Consider the following 23,478-nt stretch of genomic DNA (forward strand, 5'->3'; position numbering starts at 1 on the left):
CCACCATTTTCTGAAATATGATATAAACTCAGGGAAAAAGCAATGTCATGTAAATTCATATACACATATAGGTACAAAGTATAAACATTTGCATATGCATATTTCCAAAAGGTTGAGTCAATAAAAATCTTTGCACTGGTAATACTGGAGCAAGTTATTACAAATCTTTTTTTTTTTTTTTTTTTTTTAAGTGGCTTTAAATTGAGGGCATGTACTGTCATTGAGTGAACCATCAAGGATCACACAAATCTATATTAGGAATGTTGCTGAAGGTATTAAATATTCTAAAACAAGATGAAATGCAATGTAATAGAAATGTAATAAAAAAATAATACTCTAAATATAATCCACATGACCCATATATAAAGTCTAACATTGAATTATGTTCTTCTAGCCATAAAAATGAAAAAAAAAAACTTATTTGATGAGTATGAGCGAATGGCTTTCAGCAGAAGTTATTACAATAGGCTATTAATTAAACTCTATAGGAAACAAATGCTCACACCCTTCTTGTTTCCAGAGGGGAATAAAGGATCTTTTAAAGAAGCCTGATCAATTTTTCAAGGAAAATTTTATACTCATTGACTTCATTTATGATTTTGTGGAAAACTTTGGATTTCCTAAGTAAATATACCATTACATATTTGTGAAATTGAAAACTATCTTCATAAGAGTTTGACCACCTTCACCAGATGCTTTTTCTAATAAGGCTTTACTATTAATAAATGATCAAAGTAACTTAATTAGCTTTTATATGGAAAAGTATACAGAGTAAATTAACTGTTCTTGTTCAGCTACAAAGACAGTGAACAGCAAATAGAAAGTAAATACTCTGTTTGCGTTTTGTTTTTGCTTTTGTTTGAGACCGAGTTTCACTCTTGCTTCCCCAGGCTGGAGTGCAACAGTGTGATCTTGACTCACCACAACCTCCACTTCCCAAGTTCAAGAAATTCTCCTGCCTCAGCCTCCTCAGTAGCTGAGATTACTATTTGGTTGTAAAAGCATTTGCAGGCCAGGCATGGTGGCTCATGCCTGTAATCCCAGCACTTTGGGAGGCCGAGGCGAGCGGATCACAATGTCAAGAGATTGAGGCCATCCTGGCCTGCGTGATGAAATCCCCGTCTCTACTAAAAATACAAAAATTAGCTGGGCGTGGTGGCACGTGCCTGTAGTCCCAGCTACTAGTCGAGGCTGAGGCAGGAAAATTACTTGAACCCGGGAGGCGGAGGTCACAGTGAGCCAAGATCAGTACCACTGCCCTCCAGCCTCATGACAGAGTGAGACTCCGTTTTAAAAATAAATAAATAAATAAATAAATAAATAAATAAATAAATAAATATAATAAAAGCATTTGCTTTTTATTTATTTATACTAGATTGTTCTAATACTAATTCTAGTATTTATTTTTTATTTATAAATAATTAATTAATTAAATTACATAAAAGCATTTGCCCCATCAAACAGGGTCCACTTGGTAGATCATTTCTGTAATCCCTAAACTTTGAGAGGCTGAGGTGGGAGAATCGCCTCAGGCCAGAAGTTTGAGAAGAGCCTGTGTAACATAGTGAGAGCCTATTTCTACAAAAAGTCCAAAAAATTAGCTGGGTATGGTGTCATGAACCTGTAGTTTTAACTGCTCTAGAGGCGAAGGCAGGAGGATTGCTTGAATCCAGGAGTTCAAGGTTGCAGTGAGCTATGATTCAGCCACTGAATTCCAGCCTGGGAGACAGAGTGAGACCCTCTCTCAAAACATAATGAAATAACATTTAAAATAAAATAAAAGCATATATATTCTTATGAATAACTTATGGGGTGTTTTGTGATACAGAGAAAAAAATTCCCTTCAGTCAAGTTGGATCAATTAGGCAAAAAATGATACTATACAAATCATTAATGTAACTATATACTCGATAAGAATTCCTTGGTATTTTAAATACACAAAAAGTGTGAATTCTTAGATTGATTTTAATACCATTTTAAATCATCAACCATAATTCTAAATCTCTGTGTACTACTTTTGGAGCCTTAGTACAAAAATATTTTCATTTTATCAGAAAGGAGTCTATAGAAGGGCCTAAATACAAAGATCAGATTCAGACTGTAACTTTCTAAAATTTGAGTAGTTAAATTCAGATGAACTAGATGCAATTACAGCCTGTGTTTCTCAAATGTGGAGACATGGGAGAATTCCAGTAAGAACTTCAGAGACCAATTCTGATGTTCTCTGTGGTGTGGGTGGGGTAGGCTGTTTCCACGGTAGCCACACCAGTAAGCTTCCTGTGCTAGGAATTAGCTCTTATCTGACCAGCCCTTGAAGAGTATGCCAAAACAATTACTAAACATTCAAGGCTTTCTCATTAGAGGGATGGATATTAAAAGCATTAGTCTATCCAGCCCCACAGAGAAATCACTGAAAATCATATTAAAGTCCCTGAAGAAACATATTTATGTGTTTTTAAAATGAACACACAACAATTGTAGAATTGTGTGAAATGTTCAGCATTCAAACTCTTTTCACAGTTATGTCATGATGGTTGAAGTAAATTTACTTACCTCATTACCAGGAAATCAATGTGCTATTACACCATTGCCAAAAAACTACTAATCCACATTTTCTTCTCAATTTTTACTTTTTCAGGTATGCTATTTTTGTTTCTAATTTTTACCAAAAAAAAAAAAAAAATACATTTTTAAAGTTTCCAACCTGGCATTCTCTCAAAATGAAGAATGAACAGATTGATATCTTAGCAAAATGAATAAGCATAGAAATAAAATAAATAACTGATTGAAGTAAGAATAAGAGGGGAAAAGGGTGTGCCTTTTCAACGTGACCCATGATTTGCCTTATTAATGTCAGATTGATTTTTTGAAAAAAATAAATTGATGGCCAGCCGAGACCAGCTCGGTCATGGAGACCCTAACCCAGTGGCGCTGGAGGAATTAAAGGCACACACACAGAAATATAGAGTGTGGAGTGGGAAAATCAGGGGGTAGACAGCCTTCAGAACTGAGAGAGCCCCGAACAGAGATTTACCCACATATTTATTGACAGCAAGCCAGTGATAAGCATTGTTTCTATAGATTATAGATTTACTGAAAGTATTCCTTATGGGAAACAAAGGGATGGGCTGAAACAAAGGATGGGCTACAGTTAGTTATCTGCAGCATGAACATGTCCTTAAGGGATAGATTGCTCATGCTATTGGTTATGACTTAGGAACGCCTTTAAGCAGTTTTCTGCCCTGGGTGGGCCAGGTGTTCCTTGCCCTCATTCCGGTAAACCAACAACCTTCCAGTGTGAGCGTTGTGGCCATCAAGAACATGTCACAGTGCTGCAGAGATTTTGTTTATGGCCAGTTTTGGGGCCAGTTTATGGTCAGATTTGGGGGTCCCATTCCCCCAAAATGGCATTTCAAGTTTAACTTAAAATAACCAATAGTTAGAGAACACTAAACACACACTTGCCATTTAAAAAATTAAAATGAAATTTATCTGCTTCCATCATGAAGGACTTCTAAATATGAAAAAAAACCAATGTCTCTAAGCAAATCAACCTATTACCATAGGTATAAATTAGATATTTCCAATACTAGACTATTAGGTAAAATTCACACAAAATAAAACATCACCAATTCTAAATCACTAAATCAGAGTTTGTTTTATTCTGGATGAAGGTAAACTGAGGTTTATCTTTATAATAAAAATGGAGAACAGCCAGGCGCAGTGGCTCACGCCTGTAATCCCAGCACTTTGGGAGGCCGAGGCAGGCAGATCATGAGGTCAGGAGATCGAGACCAACCTTTCTAACATGGTGAAATCCTGTCTCTACTAAAAATACAAAAATTTAGCTGGGCATGGTGGCACACACCTGTAGTCCCAGCTACTTGGGAGGCTGAGGCAGGAGAATGGCATGAACCCGGGAGGTGGAGCTTGCAGTGAGCCGAGATAGCGCCACTGCACTCCAGCCTGGGAGAGAGAGCAAGAGTCCATCTCAAAAAAAAAAAAAAAAAAAAAAAAGGAGAACAAGAATATATAAGGGTATTAACACATGCTACCTCATAATTAAGGCCAATGTCTATTGATTAAGAAAGTAAACTGTATCCAAATGTTCTGTAAGACTCACTTAAATATTTTAACTAAATTAAAATATGAAAAGAGCCTTAAGCAATATAATCTCCTTATCCTACTGCCTTAAGAAGTTAATACCAAAGAACGTTGATCAAAACTTGAAATTGAAACTTCTACTAGGTAGCACTTTTAAGTATATGAAATCAACACAACTCATTTTGCTTGAAAATACATGATAATGTATGTATACTACACCCAGATGACTTTTCCCCAGTCATCCTAATTAATGAAGTCTTACCATATGAGTATTCTCTTTTAATTATACAATGAAACATTTCTTCAATTACAACTTTTTAAAATTTAAATAATCATTTTTAAAATTTTAAATTATTTTGACATAAGGCTATTAGCACAAGATCTACTAAAATTACATTGAGCTGGCTAGAATTACCATGTAGGGAAAGATTGGCATCAGGTTATAAAATTGTAGTCATTTTATTGAGTTTAACTGAAGGCAATCAACAACATTGCAAACGCTATGACCCTGAAGGTAATCAACATCATTGCAAAAGTTGTGACTCTGAATATTGATATACTATTTAGAACCCAATTTTTAAAAGGATTATTAAGATGACGTGCTGTTTATACAATCTAGCAATAAAAGGAAGATAAAATTTATTAAAATTATCATGAAGCAATGGGGAAAATATTAGTATATTTACCTGGGGAACGAATATCATCTATTGTGAGTATTTCTTCTTTGTTAACATTTATGTATGTGTGTGCTTGTATCAAATATCTTCGTTTGCTTTCCTCTCTTATCTCCTTATCATGTAGCATAAGATGTATTGACTTTACATCATAGTATTTAAGTATTGTTAAGTTCACATCATAGTATTTAAGCTATGGCATAGCAATGAGATAAGTAAACATCACCCAAGAACTTTGTGTCTCCTTTTGGGGAAAGGGTTAATAAATTTGCAGCCATACACAGGGTTGTTCAATCATGTTAGGTGGAAGTATGACCTTGTTCTTGTCTTCATTTGAAGATTAAATATGGTTTAAGGAGATATGTATGGGTGCCAAGTTGACAAGGGGTCGATTGATTCTGATGTTTAATTTTACATGTCAACTTGGATAGGTCACAATACCAGAAAGTTGCTCAAACATTATTCTACTGCAGACATTTTGGTGATGGTATTTTTTTTAGATGAGATAAACATTTAAATGAATAGACATTGAGTAAAGCTGATTACCCTCCAATAATGTGGGCGGGTGTCATCCAATCAGTTGAATAGAACAAGTCGAACCTTTCCCCTAGGAAGAGGAAATTCTGCCAGCAGACGGCCTTCAGACTTAAATTGCAGCATCTCTGACTGATGGGCCTTACCCTGTAGCTTTTGGACTTGCCAGCCTCCACAATTACATAAACCAATTCCTTCAAATAAATCCCCTTCTCACTGTATATAGACACACACATCCTATTTGTCCTGCTTTTCTGGAGAGCCCTGACTAATACATAGCCCCATAGTTAACAGTTTGAGCTCTGAACCCAAATAACCTGGGTATAAATCCTGACTCTATTGTAAACTAGTTGGGAGACCTGGGCAAATTACTTAACCACATTAAGCCTCAGTCTCCTCATCTACTAAATGGAATAATAAATATCAACTTTACATCACAGGATTGTTTGAGGTTTAAATAAACTTTATATGTACAATATTTAGAAAAATCATGTTCTATGTGTTGGGCATTTTCTAAACATTAACAAATATTAATTAACTATCCAACTTTCTTCCAATATAGCTGGAAACTTTCAGTTAGGCTTAGTAAGAAAGGACAACAAGAATAAATTTTAGAAATAATTTACATAGTTGTTTGGGAATCTATTTTTGTAAGACATATTCAAGATGAAGGAACATTGAACCCACAGGTGTTCAAAATTGTGGTTTTTTGAATGAAATAGCAATAATTAGCATTTGAAAACAGATGAAGTAAAAGTATACTTTATACAATAGCTGTTTTACTAAAAAGTGCTGACCAATATCTGAAAAATAATATCATATGAAGCTATTGATGTAATCTCTGAAATGCTTGAAACATGATTTCTAGGCCAAGCGCAGTGGCTCATGCCTGTAATCCCAGCACTTTCGGAGGCCAAGGCGGGCAGATCACAAGGTCAGGAGGTCAAGACCATCTTGGCTAAATGGTGAAACCCTGTCTCTACTAAAAACACAAAAAATTAGCCAGGCATGGTGGCGGGCATCTGTAGTCCCAGCTACTCGGGGGGCTGAGGCAGGAGAATGGCATGAACCCAGGATACAGAGCTTGCAGTGAGCCGAGATCGCGCCACTGCACTCCAGCCTGTGTGACAGAGCAAGACTCCGTCTCAAAAAAAACAAAAACAAAAACAAAACAAAACATGGTTTCTAACTGCTAGTAGTTCTTAAGCTATTGCCTCTATTTTTATATTCTATACTTGACCTCTCTCTATAGTTTTTACATTTCTCGTCCTTTCTTCTCACTGTTCACACACAGCCTTGTCCTATAATTTCATCTTTCTTTGCAGTTCTCTGCCAAGTGCACATTATGTGTATTTTTGTTTACTGTGTTTTGTCACCAGAAGAAAGTCTAGATGAATATTTATATTTTTTGGTCAGAAAGAACTTTATATTGTTGACACAGAAGGTGAAAACTATTAGGGAAATAAATGATGGAAATTACTACTTAAAAACTGAATGCCTAACATATATGCCTAACATATATCCAAGAAGGTGACAAAGAATAAATAAAAGGTGAACACTGAATAAAGAAAGAATATTTCTTATACACTGTCAACTTTTTAATAGAATAATAATACTTATTATTATGTTGTGGTGTTCTATACTTTACATTAAACATTCATACAAATTATCTTATTTTATACCAATCCTGTAAAGAAGGCAGAATGCAGGATTTTTTAAATGTTGGCTCTAAGGACATTTTGGGCCAGATAAAACTTTATTCTGGGCAACTACCCTTTTGAGTAGTGTGCGTGGCCTTTACCCACTAGAAGTAGCAGTCTCCCCAACATCACTCAGTTTGTGACAACCAAAAATGTCTCCAGATATCACCAAACTGTCCCCTGGGAGACAGAATCATCACCAGTTGAAAACCATTGGCAGAAAGAAAGAGTATCTTCTTTTTTAACAAATTGTTTAGGTGAAAGAAAGAAATGAAGTGACTTGCCCAAATACACACCTTCCCTGAACAACCTACAAGTTTAATAATTATAGGACACTATCACACAAATCTTTTGGATAAAACCTTAATCACCACCTAAGAAACTGATTTTCATGTGTCACCATCTTACATTACAGGTATTTCTGAACTCACTTTCTTCCCAACTAATTCAGTCATTATCTCAAGCTACTTTCTTACTACAAAAGAAAAGCATGTCATTATAAATTTCCAGTCAGAAATAAGTATTATGAAAATTTACCTGGGCATAAAACATATTTACACAGTGTGTGCTTAAGTTTGTTTCAAAGCACTTTCTATATTAGTATTTACAAGATGTATGAAACAAGCTATCATTCCTATTTAGGCAGGTAATATGCCGTTCAACCTTTATTATCTGCCTCTGTCATGCACATGAAAACATTTTCTTTTTACTGAAGCTTCATAGCAGGAAAACTAGTCACATATTAAAAGTTAAGGGTGGAGTTGAAGGCATATAAATTATCAGACCAAAAATACTTCCAGTGATCTTGAGCTTCTGCTGAAGCTTTGTAGGTTTGCTCAATGACCTGACTACATGCAGTCTTATTCAGTGTAATAAACGGCATTTCTTTTTTCACATTTTTAACTTTATCCATGTCTGAAAAAATGCTGGATTCTCATATTAATATTCTAAACACAAACACTTCACTTAGTTAACAACTGTATCTAAGTAGTGTTTCAATTCTTTTCAAACTAATTTCTCAATAAAAGAAGGAAAAATGGAATTTTCCATGTAATGCACTGCCATCTGTGTGCAGGCTGATAAGATGAAAAGAGAATATTTGAATGTCAGACGATTGGAGTTACAAATCGTACCTTCCATGACATACACCAGTGACCCCACATCTCCTTCTTTGATGATGCAACTGTCTTTGCCATACTCCCACCGGGTACATACAATGCGCAATCTCCTGGATCTGTGACAGCTCTAAGTTCTTCATAAAGTCATTAGCAAGGATAGCTTCCTTTATAAGATCTTTGGACCTATGGCAAGAAAAGGAAGATTTACTGGCACATCTGACAAGCTCTTTCATAGTTTGTGTGGTTTAGCAAAGCCATACAGTGCTCTGGCACACCACAAATGTATTTTCTTGTTAGGAATCCAATAATTTTCTGGAAGACCTGAGAATAAAGTAGTTCCATGGCAGAAAAAAAAAAAATTCACTAAGAATTTTTTTTTTAAGTATCCTATCATTATTTAATGAATAAGTGACCTACCAACCAACCAACCAACAAAATCATACAAGTTCATTTTGCTTTAGACTTTTTCTTAATCACATAGATTGCTGGAAAACCAATGGATACACACTTTAAAGTTTGTAATTTAGTTTAAGAATAAATATGAACAAAAATTTTAAACTCCAAAACAAATACTGTTACTACGGTTTATATTTGTAAGAGAACATCAGGGATGTACTGTATTATACACAATTAAAGAAAAAAAAGCCTACCTACTTTATATGTGCCTCTTCTGTTAGACTTTATGCTCCCCATAGGCAGGGATCATTTTAAATTTGTTCTTTACTGTATGCCCAGTATCTACTAAGATGTCAGTCATCTGTAAAATAGTTTTTAAAAAATACCAACCTAACAGCTTTATGTGTGAAGACTGGTGAATATAATGTTACTTCCAGTAAATGGTGGGAGATAATATTGCTCAAGTAATATTTTTGGATTGAAAAAGATAAGAATTGGGCCGGGTGTGGTGGCTCACACCTGTAATCCCAGCACTTTGGGAGGCCGAGGTGGGTGGATCACGAGGTTAAGAGATTGAGACCATCCTGGCTAACATGGTGAAACCCTACTAAAAATACAAAAAATCTCTCTACTAAAAATACAAAAACTCTCTACTAAAAATACAAAAAACTGGCCAGGTGTGGTGGTGGGCTCCTGTAGTTCCAGCTACTCGGGAAGCTGAGGCAGGAGAATGGCATGAACCTGGGAGGTGGAGCTTTCAGTGAACCCAGATCGCGCCACTGCACTCCTGCCTGGGCGACAGAGTGAGACTCTACCTCAAAAAAAAAAAAAAATAATAATAATAATAAAATTAAAAATTGAATTCCTACGTAGCTGTTTGAAACAACTGGTAGAAATGTGATAGTTCTTTATACACACATTTCATGCTTTTTAAGATAATATTTCTTTTTTTCTCTTTTCTCTTTTTAAATTTTTTATTTTTTATTTTATTTTTTTATTTTTGAGACAGAGTCTGGCTCTCTCGCCCAGACTGGAGTGCAGTGGGGCGATGTGGATTCACTGCAAGCTCCTCCTTCCGGGTTCACTCTATTCTCTTGCCTCAGTCTCCCGAGTAGCTGGGACGCGCCCGCCACCACGCCCGGCTAATTTTTTGTATTTTTTAATAGAGACAGGGGTTTCACCGTGTTAGCCAGGATAGTCTCGATCTCCTGACCTCGTGATCCGCCTGCCTCGGCCTCCCAAAGTGCTGGGATTATAGGCATGAGCCACAGCGCCCGGCCGTGAAGATTTCTTCTTCAAGCAGCTTAGATTGAGGTAATAAGGCAGACAAAACTATTGAACAAGATATTTGAAGTGCAACATGTTTTAGGTATGGATTCAATACAGGTAGTCATGTCGGAAAGACACTCAAATTTGTAATTGGAATTCAGTGGTGAACAAAAAAGTTTTAGCAGAACTTAAAACATCGTGGTGTTTATTTGCTGGCATAAGAAGTTCCGGCTGGGCGCGGTGGCTCAAGCCTGTAATCCCAGCACTTTGGGAGGCCGAGACGGGCGGATCACGAGGTCAGGAGATCGAGACCATCCTGGCTAATACGGTGAAACCCCGTCTCTACTAAAAAATACAAAAAAACTAGCCGGGCGAGGTGGCCGGTGCCTGTAGTCCCAGCTACTCGGGAGGCTGAGGCAGGAGAATGGCGTAAATGCGGGAGGCGGAGCTTGCAGTGAGCCGAGATCCGGCCACCGCACTCCAGCCTGGGCGACAGAGCGAGACTCCGTCTCAAAAAAAAAAAAAAAAAAAAAAAAAAGAAGTTCCAAATGACTTTCTAAGAATGCAAAATTCAAAGTGGAAGAGACATTAAGAATACTTTATCAAGAGGAGTACAATCAGAGCACTATCAAAAAGTCAGAAGCTGGATAAGATGAAAGACCTTAGCAATTCAGAGAGGAGACAGTACATTTGGAATGTTATATTAAAAGTCTTAATTTTTAAAAAATTAAACACAAGCTGACCTTTTTCCACATTTGCTTAGCAAGTGGCATCCAGGCAAATGACCTGCAGTAGTGAATACAGACTAAAGCATCAGTCTTCCCTCCCCATTTCTGGGAGGCTTTTCATCTAGATCTCAGTCTAACCAGCCTAGCCTTTACACATTATGTTTTGTAATGATTCAGTTTTAAGTAGTACAAAGATACACATAGAAATAAAAACAACTTGAAATTTTATTACTATGAAGAATAATCCTAGAATGGAATGTTAGGATGCAATGAAAATTATGTTTATGAGGAGTGTTAATCACATGGCGGAAATTCTATTATTTTTAAGTGAAAATGCAGGATACAAAATTAATTTTAGAGTAAGAAAGTATGTGCCTATTGAAATGTAAAAACAAAAAAACAAACAAAAAAAAACAAACCTGCATAGGCTTTGAAGAGACAGATATTTGGGTCTTAATCCTACCCCTAAAAAAATTTGAGTGGGTTGTCTTATTTTTCTGATTGTTCATGTTATCATCTACAAAATGATATCTTAAAAATGCCAACTTAACAGGTTTATATGTGAAGAGTGAGGAATAAAATGTTACTTTCAGCAAATGGTAGGAGATAAAGGTTGTAGCAGTATTAATTGTAGTATTATCTTCACCACTCCTTATAATTACCTTCACCACTCCTGGTCTCAAGAATACCAGTGGCACCTTCATATTGACTCCTGAGATCTACTGTTCTGGGATTATTTTTTCAAGAATCTGAGCTTATTTAGTATTCAGGAAATTAGTTTTGGCCAAATTGTATTATATTTTCTCTTTCCTAAAAGTTTCTTTCTTTTTTTTTTTTTTCTCAGAGAGTGAGGCCATTTGATGGGTTCATAGTTTCTTGCACAATAAAAACTAATCAAGAACCACAACTTGTTTAGCTACATACAGATGGTATATTATCCTTTGGGACAGTATTTATAGTGCCCCCAAAATATTTAAGTCCTAGAAATTCAGCAAGACTAAAAATGAAGCCCTCTTCCACGAACATAATTATAATTAGCACCATCCAAAGATGATTAAAGAAAGTCACTTTCTCCCCTCTGATAAATAAGATTAACCTGTTTGAAGATGTTACAAAAGATTAAACAATGAGCTCTAACACAATTCCTTAGAATTATCCAAACTTTCCAATTGTTTATCACAGAATGCAGAGTGTGGGATGGGAGGGAGAGGATTTCAGGATGCTTTTGTTTCTCAAATTTTATTTTGGATGGAGGACATTTAATTTCAGGTCTCAGAAGAAACAAACTGGAGGCTTCCATATAGGCTGTTGTATCACTTTAAAAGAAACTAATCAATATAGGACCTACATCTTACTATTTATACCTTCATACAGGTATTGCCAAATAGCATTATTGTCTCTGAATTGACACAAATAATTTGTCTCTGTTCTCACAGTAAGATAGATATCTTGTGCTTCTGTGTAGTACAACCCTAAAGATGTTCTTGTCAGAGAATAATACCCAAAGCCCAGCCTTTTCATGTAATTTTCCTTTAAGCCCTTTCCCATTGACGACTGAAAACCTTAGGTCAACACTCATTAGTCTTTACTTGCTCCAACATTACAGACTATAATTAATCAGGGTCCTCCAGCGAACTCTTCTTTGAATCCTTTTCTTTCCCCAAGGAAATGGTCTAAGACACTCACTCTAACTAAGATATAATGCATATAAAATCAGTTAGTTGAGCTCTGTTATTAGTATTAGAGTTGGGGAAAGCTGATAACACAAGTACCAGAAGGTAGCCATTTGCTCAGCCCAGAGTATATATTTTAAACATATTTTGAAATAATTCAGCAGCCTGACTTATATAAGAAGCAAACACAAAGATCATGATTTTTTTTATCTTTACTATCTGTCTCTGCATACAAATAGTTTATTTTTGAAAATCTTTTTCTTCCGTGCCCAACATGTGTGGCTTTTTAAATCCAAACACCCATAAAGGTAACTTGACTAATTTGAGCTATCCATATTCCTTTGTCATCACTGAGTGGACATTACATATAGCTTAATAATTCAGCTTCTGAAATTTTAGTTATATACAATGATATGCTGGTATTCTGGTTGTCTGACTGGGGTGGAGAAAAGCGGAGGAAGTCATGGTATGTAGCATTTGCCAATTTCAATGATGTAAATACTCCCACCATGGCCAATTTCAAGCTTTCATGCAAAATCAACCTGTTTGCAAAGTTCCTGGAAATTAACAAGCAGAACTTACATGAGCCAGAGCAAGTTGGCTCCAGAACAATATAGGATATAGATTATTTTTCTAACACCTTAAGAATTTAGTGTAACTTAATTTATAAATTCTGAAGCCAACATGATAATCCTTTTTCTTTCCTTAAAAAAATTCATCAGGTAGTATAATATCCCCAGATAATTTAATGCCAGGATTAGCAATAGTTCTTCCAAATGTTCAATTTTAGAGTAATAAATTGGAAAATCCATTTCCCCATTTACTTATTACAGAGAAAATTTCCAAATGTAAAGAAAGAATACTTGATAGAATGTCTTTCTACACAATCTTAGGTAAAAATGGGCAATTTTAGAGTATAGGAAAACATATACCTACTTCTCAAATAAGGGAGATAGCGCTATTCACTGTTAATAAACAGACCCTCGCTAGGTTTTTTCTAGCTAATAAAAGGATATTCAACTTTTTTTGTTACTATGTAGTAGGCTATCAATAAGTGAAGTGGCAATAGAGTTATTTCAAGTAGAGAAGGCTAGTTCAGATTGGGTGGTCAGGAAGGCCTCTCTGAAATAAGGATTACATGACAATGAGATCCAACCATTGTCTTCTCTATTGCAATGATGAGGAAAAGCATTCTAAGTAGAAGTAAAAACAAGGACAAAGGTATAGAGTTTGGAATAACCTTGATATTTTCAAGGATCAGAAATGAGACCTGTGTGGTTGAAGCATACAGAGAGAAAGAAGGAATGGGATGGGAGAACAAGATCACTGAGGTAGGCAGAGGATGGGTCTCAGCACCTTGAAGGTTATGATAAAGAGTTTTATTGGCCGGGCGCGGTGGCTCAAGCCTGTAATCCCAGCACTTTGGGAGGCCGAGACGGGCGGATCACGAGGTCAGGAGATCGAGACCATCCTGGCTAACACTGTGAAACCCCGTCTCTACTAAAAAATACAAAAAACTAGCCGGGCGAGGTGGCAGGCGCCTGTAGTCCCAGCTACTCGGGAGGCTGAGGCAGGAGAATGGCGTGAACCTGGGAGGCAGAGCTTGCAGTGAGCTGAGATCCGGCCACTGCACTCCAGCCTAGGCGACAGAGTGAGACTCTGTCTCAAAAAAAAAAAAAAAAAAAAGAATTTTATTTTATTCCAAAGGCCAGTGAAGAACTAAAAGAAGGGGTATGATTTATAGACAATATAACAGACATAAAGAATAAATTACATAAATTTACTTTAAAATGTTACTGAATTCATGGAGGTTTTCTGTTGTGGATTTCATCAATTAATGAATACTAAAATCAAAATTGATTATTCTGTTAATAAGGGAGTTTTATAATGGAAACTCTTGGGAACCACTGTCTCATAAAGCTTACATTTATTTGGACTTTAAATCACTTACTCTCAGGCAACTCTTACATATTGGGAGAGAATGAGGTCTCATCTCAATTTCAAGAGCTATCTCCAGAGGCCTGAAGTGTGCCACTCTCTACATTCACTCATGTTTTAGATCAGTTTCCCCCTCAGTCAAGTCACAGGTAATAGTAAGCATTCCAAGAACAGTCCTTTCCCAGAAATATGAGCATTAACATCTGATCTCTTTGATTAAAAAAGACTTCCAGGTACTTTAAAAGACATAATCAAAGCTATTAAGTTATTGTTAAGAATGGAAATCAGATAAAGCAATTTGAAAATGTAGCATAAAACTTCCATAATAATTTTTTTGACTAAAATCATCACTCATTAAATTTCTTTTGCACTCAATGGTCAACTTTGGGGTCAAATGTCAGGAGAAACAACAAATTATTTTCATGGTCACCTTGGCCTACAGTATCATCTATTCATTTGGGAATTCAGTCATCCAAGTCTCCACTGAGGACATAATGACAAGCCCATAGCTCTTTCACACAGACATACTCCTTGCAGAGCCTCTTAACAGTTCGTAATTCCGAGTTATTGGAATAGCACAACTCCATCTATCTATTGTGAAATATTTGAATAATATCTATAAGCAAGAAAAACAGTAGTCCTGTCGCTGCCACAATTCTGCCCAAATCATGGATCCTATTTCTTGCCTAACAGTTTTCCTGAATGAACTCCATAGATACAAGCTGGCTAAGGGCTAAGAAATATCAACCAACCCACATGAAAATAAAATTTAATCCTGCAAAGTTATTGGCCAATTTAGATATTCCCTCAAAACTACAGACCAGTTTTCAACAAGGTTCAGACTGTATTTTCACATCAACCAGCTCTGCTATAGCTAGCCCAATCTTATAACAAGAATAGTCATGAGTAAATCAAAACTGTTTGCAGAATTCATACCTATAATTAGCATTTGATACAAAACAATCACTGGACTAAAATTAATGATCGCAATATAGTTTGTAGGTGAACAATAATATTTATCTTTTATTACATACATTGCAATATTTAATAATTATCAGTTGTCTTCTAACTTTTTTCCTGTAGTTCTAAAATAGATGATTTAGTTCCTCTGAATTGAATCATGAAATCATGATGAAATATTAATAACCTAAATCAATGATTGTGGAAAGGGAAGGTAGCCCATAAAATACTTAGTTGCCCAAATGTCATTCAGATGGTAACTTAATTATCCTTCATTTTTTTTCTTTCACTTTTAGTTGACATGTAGTAATTGTACATATTTATGGGATACAGAGTGATATTTTCATGCATGTACATAATGTGTAATGATCAAGTCAGGGTAATTACATCCATCACATTAAACATTTCTTATTTCTTTGTGTTGGGAATATTAAAAATTCTTTTAGCTTTTTGAAAATGTACCATACATTACTGTTAACTATATTCATCCTACAGTGCTATAGAACACTGGAATTTATCCTCCTATGTAACTACAATTTTTTATCCATTGACCAACCCCTCACTATGTTTCCCTCATCCCTACTCTGCAGCCTCTAATAACCATAATTCTGTTCTTTATTTTTATGCATTCACATATTTAGCTCCCACATATTAGTGAGAACATGCAGTATTTATATTTATGTGACTGATCTATTTCACTTAATACAATGTCCTCCAGGTTCATCTATGTAGGCTGCAAATGACAGAATTTCATTCTTTTTTATGGTTAAATAGTATTCTGTTGCATATATAGACCACATTTCCTTATCTGTTGATCTGTTGATGGACATTTAGGTTGACTCCATATCTTGGCTCTCAGGACTAGTACTGCAATAAATATAGGAGGACAGATATCTCTTTGATATGCTAATTTTCTTTCCTTTGAATAAATACTCAGCAGGATTTCTAGAATCTAGACCTCTAACTCTTACCATATGCAAAAATCAATTCAAAATGGATTAAAGAATTAAATGTAAGACCCAAAACTATAAAACTACTAGAAGAAAAAACAAGGGAAAAGGGAATTGCTTCAGGACATTGGGTCTAGGTAAAGGTTTTAAGGGTAAGACCTCAAAAACATAGACAACAAAAACAAAATACACAAATGGGACTATATAAAAAAAAATCTTCACAGCAAAGGAAATGATCAGCAGAGGGAATAAGCAACCCAAAGAATGGGAGTAAATATTTGCAAGCTTCAGACAAAGTACTAATATTCAGAAAACACAAGGAACTCAAAATAAAAAATAGTAATAATTTGATTAAAAATGGGCATTTGACCTGAATAGGCATATCTCAAAAGAAGACATACAAATGGTCAAGTATATGAAAAAATGCCCAACACCATTAATCATTAGGGAAATGCAAATCAAAACTATAACGGGCCATCATCTTAACCCAGTTACAATGACTATTATCAAAAAGACAAAAAATAACAAAATGCTGGAGAGGATGCAGAGAAAAGGGACTACTTTTTACAGTGTAGGTGAGAATGTAAATTAGTAGAGCCAGGGAAAACAGTATGGCGTTTTCTCTAAAATCTAAAAGCAGAGCTAATATTCTCCATTTTAACTAATACTCTCACCTCATTGTCACTGACTAGGAGCAATGCTAAGTAGCTCTCAAAAGCAGTAGTAAGATGTTAACAGATGGGGCAGGCTTATATTAATTAAAGAAAAGAAAATTGTTGTTCTTTGTAGGTGTTGATCCACTTCCAAAACGTCAATATTAAAAGTCCCTCATTCAACTATCAAAGTCATTCAGCTCTCCAGAGATACATTTTACAGCTAATTCACACTAGTAAGCCTAACTAAAATAGAGCAGTCTACAAAAGAATCCAGGTCAAACTCTTCGCCTATACCTCTCTCATATCATGGAATTAAAACCATGAAGTTTCACAGAAGTACCATACAGTACTTTGCTTGAGAATATATAAGACCGCACACATTTCATTCCAGAATTTAAGAACTCTGTGGCCTGATCTAGTAAGAATTCCCTCCCTCCCTCCCTCCTTCCCTTCCTCCCTCCCTCCCTCCTTCCCTTCCTCCCTCCCTCCCTCCTTCCCTTCCTCCCTCCCTCCCTCCTTCCCTTCCTCCCTCCCTCCCTCCTTCCCTTCCTCCCTTCCTCTCTTCCTCTAGACGGAGTCTTGCTCTGTCGCCCAGGCTGGAGTGCAGTGGCCGGATCTCAGCTCACTGCAAGCTCCGCCTCCCGGGTTTACGCCATTCTCTCGCCTCAGCCTCCCGAGTAGCTGGGACTACAGGCGCCCGCCATCTCGCCCGGCTAATTTTTTGTATTTTTTTAGTAGAGACGGGGTTTCACCGTGTTAGCCAGGATGGTCTCGATCTCCTGACCTCGTGATCCGCCCGTCTCGGCCTCCCAAAGTGCTGGGATTACAGGCTTGAGCCACCGCGCCCGGCCTCTTTTTCTCTTTCGACAGACTCTTGCTCTGTTGCCAGGCTGGAGGGCAGTGGCCTGATCTCAGCTAACCGCAACATTGCCTCTGGGGTTCAAGCGATTCCCCTGCCTCAGCCTCCCAAGTAACTGGGATTACAGGCATGCGCCACCATGCCCAGATAATTTTTTTTATTTTAGTAGAGACGGGTTTTCACTATATAGGCTGAAATGGTCTCAATCTCCTGACCTCGTGATCCGCCTGCCTCGGCCTCCCAAAGTGCTAGGATTACAGGCGTGAGCCACGGCGCCTGGCCAAGAATTGCCTGTATTCTGAAGTTTAGATGTCCAAACTGCAAAACAGAGTAATGATTGAGGGAAAAAAAAAGTCACATATTTATATGTCTAATTGCAATTCAATGTTTTAAAGTAATTTTTTTTCTTATCTTTCAAGATACTAAATAATTGAAATTTCTTAGAACTCATTTGTTTCCAACAAGGTCAGCATGAATACACCAGTTCCTCACCACCCTGGGCAACCCTATCATCAGGGCATAGATTGAGTGTCATGATGGTACTGTTAGTCCTCTGAAACTCAGCAGCTCCCACCACCACTATGTGTTATGCATTGCAATTTCAATTACCGCAATGACTTGATTTTTAAATTGATCATCAAGGAAATCATTTTAGAATAATTCTGTTGTTAAGGTGCTTCTTGACTTAATCTCTGAGACAGATTACCTTCTATTTTAAATTTGTTTATATTAAGTGGCAGAAGAATAGCATGATTCTCTACCACTCCCTTATCCCAAAGTGTATATTTTCTCTTGACTGAAAATGGTGACTTGGGTACTTTACTCAATTCACTTAATTCCAGAAAATTGGAGCCAAATTTTGCCTCATTACAATGTCCTACATGTCTCAGAAGGCAGATTTTCTACTCTGACAAATTCAGTTCAATTTCATCTCCAAACATTATTTTGTATGTGGTTGAATACATTAGACACTTTGAGCCGGCCTTAAGAGAGACAGTGTTTCTATTGAGAAATTTTGAAAATAATTAAACATTTAAAACAGTAATGCTCCTAGTCGTAAAAGCTCTGGGTTTACCAAGCTTCTTAACCAAACTTAAAAAGTAACCCAATACTCACAATAACATTAGTCATTATTATAGTAGTAGTATTACTACTATTGTTTATAGTAATACTGTTACTACCATAATACTAGTAGTAATTTAATAGTAATAGTAGTGAAGAAATTTTTTCTTATCTTTCAAGGCACTAAATAATTGAAATTTCTTAGAAACTACTACTATACTGCTATAATAGTAGTAGTAATACTACTATTAATATTTATTGTTACCTCAATTAATAGTTACTAAGTAGTTATTCTGTGCTCCACAATGTACAAAGAGCCTTCCCTCATTTAAGATTCATTTTTGACTCTCTAAGTTTGCCATGGTGAAACTCAGAGAATTACATAAATTGTCCAATGTTGCACAATAGTAAGTGACAGGTAGAGTCAAGATTTAAAGATAACTATGTTTGACTTCTAAGCCCACAATATTTAATTGTACTTACCATTTGAATAAATTATCCCATTTATAAAATCCAAAAGCAAATGTTCCACTCATTTATCTCTAATTGGTCATTTTTTTTTTTTTTTTGGACGGAGTCTTACACTGTTGCCCAGGCTAGAGTGCAGTGGTGCGATCTTGGCTCACTGCAGCCTCTGCCTCCCGAGTTGAAGCAATTCTCCTATCTCAGCCTCCCAAGTAGCTGAGACTGCAGGCATGAGCCATCATGCTCGGCTAATTGTGTGTGTGTGTGTGTGTGTTTTAAATTTTTAGTAGAGACGGGGTTTCACCGTGTTAGCCAGGATGGTCTCAATCTCTTGACCTTGTGATCCACCCACCTCAGCCTCCCAAAGTGCTGGGATTACAGGCGTGAGACAACCGCGCCTCACCTCTAATTTTTCAAAGGTAGGAATGTTATACTTTTGCAGAGAATGAAATTAGATCCTTATCTCTCACCATACACAAAAATCAACTCAAAATGGATTAGACTTAAAAGCAAGACCAAAAATTATGAAGCTACTAAAGGAAAACATAGGGGAAATACTTCATGACATTGGTCCAGGCATGGATTTTATGGATAAAACCTCAAAAGCACAGACAACAACAACAAAAATCAACAAATACGATTACATCAAAAAGGCCTCTTTAGAATCAAGAGACAACCTATAGAACGGAAGAACTATTTGCCACCTATGCATACGACCAGGGTTTAATACCCAAAATAAGAAACTCATACAACTCAGTAGCAAAAAACAAAACAAACAAACAAAAAAACACCAAATAATTTAAAATGGGCAAAAGAACTTAATAAATACTTCTCAACAAAATAAAATAAGCATGGCCAATGAGTACATTAAAAAAGTTCAGGCCGGGCGCGGTGGCTCAAGCCTGTAATCCCAGCACTTTGGGAGGCCGAGACGGGCGGATCACGAGGTCAGGAGATCGAGACCATCCTGGCTAACACGGTGAAACCCCGTCTCTACTAAAAAATAGAAAAAACTAGCCGGGCGAGGTGGCGGGCGCCTGTAGTCCCAGCTACTCGGGAGACTGAGGCAGGAGAATGGCATAAACCCGGGAGGCGGAGCTTGCAGTGAGCTGAGATCCGGCCACTGCACTCCAGCCTGGGCGACAGAGCGAGACTCCGTCTCAAAAAAAAAAAGTTCAATGTCACAAATCCTCAGGAAAATGCAAATCAAAACCACGAGATCTAACTTTACACCTATTATTCATCTAGCATATACTGAACTTTGCCAATAGAACAATTGGCTTTTGGAAAACAATTTCCCTCACAATTACTTTATCTTGAATATTTTTGTTTAAATAAAAAAACTCAAATAATTTAAAAATTGGCAAAATGAACCTAATAAATACTTCTCAACAAAATAAAATAAACACAGCCAATGAGTACATAAAAAAAAGTTCAACGTCACTAATCCTCAGGAAAATGCAAATCAAAACCATGAGATCTAACCTTACACCTGTTATTCATCTAGTATATGCTGAAATTTGCCCATAGAATAATTGGCTTTTGGAAAACAATTCCCTTCACAATTACTTTACCTTGAATATTTTTCTTCTTGTAGTTAAACAAATGATGCTCATCTGTGGTTTTTGTAGTGTACGTTGAAATAATGGGGAGAATCAGCATGGAAGGAAGAGAAGTTTATCTTTCCTCCTTCTTGCTTCCAGAGTCATCTGCTCAGACTTCCTGAGCTTTCTCATTCATGAGATGGGTGTCCTCAATAACCTTCACAATTCGGTGTGTGGTCATTTCAAATTGACACTTCCAGAGTGACACTTCCAGAGTGACACCTGGAAGCACAACATAAAGGGAAAAAGGCATTTGTCAAATAAAAAATGAAAATGTGGCCAGGCATGCTGACCCATGCCTGTCATCCTAGCACTTTTAGAGGCCAAGGTGGACAGATCACTTGAGCTCAAGAGTTTGAGACCAGCCTGGTCAATATAGGAAGACCCCTGTCTCTACAAAAAATTAGCTGGGCATGGTGGCACACACCTGTGATCCCAGCTACTCAGTAGGCTAAGGTGAGAGGATCACCCGAACCCAGGACGTGGAGTTTGCAGAGAGCCAAGATCACACCACTGCATATCAGCCTGGATGACAGAGTGAGACCCTGCCTCAAAAAATAAATACACAAATAAAAATAAAAACGTAAGGGGAATGAGAAAGGCAGAAACTCGGTTCTAGTTTTGTTACATGGAACAAACATTCCAGTTTTAGTCAAATATTTGCCACCTTTATAGCAGAATCTTTTGTTATGTAAGTTCTATTTTCCCCTTTGATTTATAAGAAACCCTGACAATTAATGAGATGGCAGCTGTTAGTATCCTAGAAAATTTGCTGAGGGTCTACTAATCCTTTCAATCCGGCCAGTGTTTCTGAGTGAAGCAGCAACAGGCCTGCTTTTGCCTGGTTTCCCCAACTGAGTAAAATTTCATGAAAGCAATTCCTCACCAACATAAAGAAAGTTCCCCAAGCAAGGTAAAGTTAAATCCTTCCAATCCCTTCTTTAGGAGATAATGTGGATTATAGGGAAGTAGTAGGTATGAGTGGGCTAGGAAATTGTTGGGTAATAAAAACAACTTTTTTTTTTCTTTTGGGCAAGGAAGCAATTTATAAAACCAAGATTAAAATAAAAAAATATATGCTGCCGTTGGTAAATTCCTGAGAAAAGGCAAAGAGGTTGATGAGATAAAAGTGTAAAACACAGAAACAGGCTGGACTTGGTGGCTCACACCTGTAATCCTAGCACTCTGGGAGACCAAGGCAGGCGGATTGCCTGAGCTCAGATGTTAGAGACCAACCCGGGCACCCTGGCGATACCCTGAGTCTATTAAAAATACGTAAAATTACCTGGGTGTGGTGGTGCGCACCTGTAGTCCCAGCTACTCCAGAGGCTGAGGCATGAGAATCACTTGAACCTGGAGACAGAGGTTGCAGTGAGCTGAGATCGCACCACTGCACTCCAGCCTAGGTGACAGATCAAGACTTTGTCTCAAAAAATATAAAAAATTAAAACTAAAAAAAGAACAAGCACAGCATCAAAACAATAAAGAACATTAAGATTTATAATAAAGTTTATGATAAAAGAGTACTAAAAATACTTTTCACCAGAATATATAAAGAAGTCTTACAACTCAACAACAGAAAGACCATCAGTTAAAACATGGTCAATGAATCTGATTAGGTATTTTACCAAAAAAGACAGACAGTGGCCGGCCTCAGTAGCTCATGCCTATAATCCCAGCACTTTGGGAGGCCAAGGTGGGCAGATCACCTGAGGTCGGGAGTTCAAGATCAGCCTGACCAACATAGAGAAACCCTATCTGAACTAAAACTACAAAATTAGCTTGGCATGGTGGCGCATGCCGGTAATCCCAGCTACTTGGGAGGCTGAGGCAGGAGAATCTCTTGAACCTGGGAGGCGGAGGTTGTGGTGAGTCAAAATCGCGCCATTGCACTCCAGCCTGGGCAACAAGAGTGAAACTCCATTTCAAAACAAACAAACAAACAAAACAAAGAAGACAGACAAATGGCCATTAACCATCTGAAAAGATGTTCAACATCATTAGTCATTAGGGAAATGCAAATCAAAACCACAATAAGAACACTTCACACCTCTATAATGCCCATAATCAAAAAGACACACAAAAAAAGTACAGGCAAGGATGTGGAGAAATTGGAACACTCATACAGTCATACACTGCTGGTGGGAATGTAAAATTGGATAGCTGCTTTGAAAAACAGTCTTATAGTTCCTCAAAAGATTAAAACCAGTTGCCCTATGACTCAAAAATTGTACTCCTGGATATTCACCTAAGAGGAACATATGTCCACATGGAGTTCATAGCAACATCACTCATAATAGTCAAAACTTGTAAACAACCCAGTGTCCATCAACTGATAAATAAAATGTGATAAACCTCTACAATAGAATATTACTTAGCAATAAGAAAAAAATAAAGTTACTGGCTGGGCATGATGGCTCACGTCTTTAATCTCAGCACTTTGGGAGGCTGAGGTGAGAGGATTGCTTGAGTCCAGGAGTTCAAGACCACCCCAGGCAATATGGCGAAACCCCAGCTCTTCAAAAACTACAAAAAATTTAGCTGGGTCATGGTGGCGCATAACTATGATCCAAACTACTCAGGAAGCTGAGATGGGAAGATCACTTGAGCCCAGGAGATCAAGGCTACAATGAGCCAAAATCAAGCCACTGCACCCCAGGCTGGGCAATGGAGTGAGGCCTGTCTGAAAAAAATAAAAACTAAAAATTTAAAAAATTACTGATTCATGCTACCGTATAGATAACTCTTAAAAATATTATGTTAGGTGAAATGAGCCAGACACAAAAGG

At 37.1% G+C, this 23,478-nt stretch overlaps 1 long non-coding RNA gene across 3 annotated transcripts in view; it reads right to left on the reverse strand.

Annotated features, from left to right (window-relative positions):
* Positions 1 to 22,012, reverse strand: part of LOC115900286 — a 46,625-nt gene extending 24,613 nt beyond the window's left edge. For all 3 annotated transcript variants that reach the window (XR_004059943.1, XR_004059944.1, XR_004059945.1), the window contains exons 1-3: positions 21,976 to 22,012; positions 20,661 to 20,912; positions 8,146 to 8,313 (exon numbers count right to left, since the gene is read on the reverse strand). This is a non-coding gene — a long non-coding RNA (uncharacterized LOC115900286). The remainder of the gene's footprint in view (positions 1 to 8,145; positions 8,314 to 20,660; positions 20,913 to 21,975) is intronic.
* Between the last annotated feature and the right edge of the window lie 1,466 nt (positions 22,013 to 23,478).

Source organism: Rhinopithecus roxellana, chromosome 11 (assembly GCF_007565055.1).
Source record: "Rhinopithecus roxellana isolate Shanxi Qingling chromosome 11, ASM756505v1, whole genome shotgun sequence".
Taxonomy (NCBI): Eukaryota; Metazoa; Chordata; class Mammalia; order Primates; family Cercopithecidae; genus Rhinopithecus; species Rhinopithecus roxellana.